A 3,115-nucleotide genomic window follows, 5' to 3' on the forward strand; every position below is an offset into this window, starting at 1 on the left:
ACTTTCATGGATAGGAAGGCAGTGGGGAGTAGTCAAGAAAGACTTTATAAGTTGCATCTTGCAGTTGGGTTGGGGGTCTCTATTACAGTGAATTTTATCTTGCTTGTGAGGAGGAAAACACTAGGTGGAGAGTCAAGAGAATTTTAGTCCCAAAATGATCACCAAGGAGCCATTCAACCTTGATCCACTATCTTTACTACCTTCACAGCCTTAGTTGTGTTAGTAAAATAAACAAATTGAACTAGCTTATTTCTGACATTCCTCTGTATTTCATGATTTAGGACTCCACATTTAAAATCTTCTTGGCTGCTATTTATTTTATTAGGTCTCTCCAATGATCTTAAGTAGCTTATAATCATGGGTTTTGAGGGAAAAAAATACATTTATTTAAGTTACTTTGGTTGTGACATGTGTGCACTTTGCCCATTCTAATCAATATTTTCAGGATTACACTTACATTTGAATTATGCTACATACACATAAAGGAAGTCAAGTACATATTCTTTTCTGCACTGTGTTATTATCAGCACTCCCATTCTATAGATGAAAAAACTAAGAGTAAGAAAGAATAAAAAGCTTGCATACCCTAACTTGATAAGCGAAATAGGTTTTAAAGAAAACTGCTTTCCAAGTACCTGACTCCAAAGCCAGGGTTCAGGCTGGGAAGAAAGTCTTTATCACCTTGAGAACAGAATGCTGTGGTTTTTCTTTCTTGGGAATTTCTTTGAAGATCATCTCAATGCAACAATTCTAACAGAATATAAGAGTACAACTTTTCTTTGACACAATCTCTGGGGAACTGATCGTGTTTTTCTTACTGGTGCTGCTAGTCCTATTGGAAAAAGAGTCTGAAATCAGTTCTTTCATCCTGTATCCAAATGATAACTAGTTTAAACTTTTTTCCCCCTTGTATGAGGACAAAATACTTCATTTGCGGATTTCTTCTTTTGAATGACTTTTTATCTAAAAACTAGAGAAGTACATTGAAACATTTTGCTATTTGAAATATTTCCTAAGTCTTCAGCTCCAGAATTGGGACTCTATTTTACAGTTTGGGTTTTGTTGTTATTTCCTGTTGAAGATAAACCAAGCAATGGCTTACATCTAATTTAGGACTTACATCTAAATTAGGACAAGATTTGTCTTGATCCCAACCCCAAGACGAATGGCTGAAAAAAAATTTTTTTTCACTGATTCTAAGTCAGTTCTAGGTGTGTCTTCTCTGTGGCTCAGGAAGAGTTCCTGGCCCTCCTCCCACCGTTTACGTCAGGTCTTTTCTACGTTCAGCAACCCTAAGTCTTCATCTCACTGGATGACAGACTTTTTAAATAAATTCCTTTGAGTTGATGAATGTATTTTGTTTCATTTTTTTAATTACAGTGAAACTTCTATTTCTAATTAAATAAATAATACATCTTTATAATTTAAAAAATGAGCAATATACAAAAGTATAAGGACATAGGTGAAAAAAGTCACATGAAATACAAACTTCTGAGGAATCTATCACTAACAAAAATTTTGTGGCCATCTTTTAATACATATCTTAATGCATTTTAACTAAATTTGGTATGCTACATACTATTATTTTTTACTATGACATTGTTATGCAATCTCTTACTCTTTCATTATCTCTTCCCTTCCTATAAATTCCTTACCTCTGCTATACTCCCACATAACAAAGGGAAATAACTGCATGTGTGTTTTCTTTTTGTTTTAATAAATTAAGGATTTTAAAAATTTTTTCCCAAGATTAAATGACTATTTAAAAATTGTGCCACAATATAAATAAATCCACATTCTCTCCCTTAATTCTGTACTTCTGGTACTATAGAAAAGTTGGTGTTCCTGCCTCACATCTTCAAATTAACATTGATCAGGTTACAAGAATAAGTCTTCCCAAAAGAGATCTTCCAGAAAAACAAGCTATTTCCTAGGTTCATATTTCCCTTTTCATGTAGCATGCACCAATAATCTAAGAAGAATATCTTGGAGTGTAAGGAGGGCATCCACCAGCAAGACCACAGGTGTTGAAAGCCATAAGATTGGAGACAGTGCAAAGGGGTAGGTCAACATACTAGCAAAAAAAATCCTGTTACAGCTTGAGAATAACTCTTCATTTCATTCATGACAGAAACCCTGTCCAGGTATTGATGAGGCAGGCCATTGAGTTACACAGCCACAAAGAAGTGATGTCACCCAGGAGGCGAGGAACAAGACCCATGGAAAATCCTAGGATGCTCTCTACCCAATAGGTGGTTACCAAGGAGTCACAAAATCCACAGTACTTGGATTCTCTGCCAATGACTTGTACCATAGATCTCAAAGTAATCATATAGAAGAAGTGTGTGATGAGGGCACAAGTAGAATGAGTGATCATATCTTAAGTGGTCTCCTTGTTAACTATGTCAAAGGAAGATGAAACTTCTTTTTTTTCAACTATCCTGTTCTTTTTATGGCTGTGTAGTATTCCATGGTGTATATGTATCACATTTTCTTTATCCAATCTACGGTTGATGGCCATTTAAGTTGATTCCATGTATTTGTTATTGTGAATAGTGCTGGAAAGAACATATGTGTGCATGTGTCTTTATTACAGAACAACTTATATTCCCTTGGGTGTATACCCAGTAATGGGATTTCTGGGTTGAATGGTAGTTCTATTTTAAGTTCTTTGAGAAATCACCAAACTGCTTGCCACCGTGACTAAAATAATTTACACCCCCACCAGAAGTACATAGCATTCTCTTTTCTCCACAACCTCACCGGCATCTTTATTTTTTGACTTTTTATTAATAGCCATTCTGACTGGTGTGAGGTGGTATCTCATGGTGCTTTTGATTTGCATTTCTCTAACGATCAGTGATGTGGGGCATTTTTTTTATGCTTGTTGGTTGCATGTATGGCTTCTCTTGCAAGTGTCTGTTCATGTCCTTTGCCCAGTTTTGATGGGGTTGTTTGTTTTTTGCTTGCAAAATTTGTTCAAGCTCCTTATATTAGTAGACTCCGGATATTAGACCTTTGTTGAATGCATAGTTTGCAAATGTTTTTTCCCATTCTGTAGGTTTTCTGTCTACTTTATTGAGAGTTCTTTTGTTGTGCAGAAACTCCTTAGTTT

At 35.4% G+C, this 3,115-nt stretch overlaps 1 pseudogene; it reads right to left on the reverse strand.

Annotated features, from left to right (window-relative positions):
* Positions 1 to 1,825: 1,825 nt before the first annotated feature.
* On the reverse strand, positions 1,826 to 2,425 carry LOC111523339 (annotated as a pseudogene).
* Positions 2,426 to 3,115: the final 690 nt, after the last annotated feature.

Source organism: Piliocolobus tephrosceles, chromosome 2, assembly GCF_002776525.5.
Source record: "Piliocolobus tephrosceles isolate RC106 chromosome 2, ASM277652v3, whole genome shotgun sequence".
In the NCBI taxonomy this organism is placed as follows: Eukaryota; Metazoa; Chordata; class Mammalia; order Primates; family Cercopithecidae; genus Piliocolobus; species Piliocolobus tephrosceles.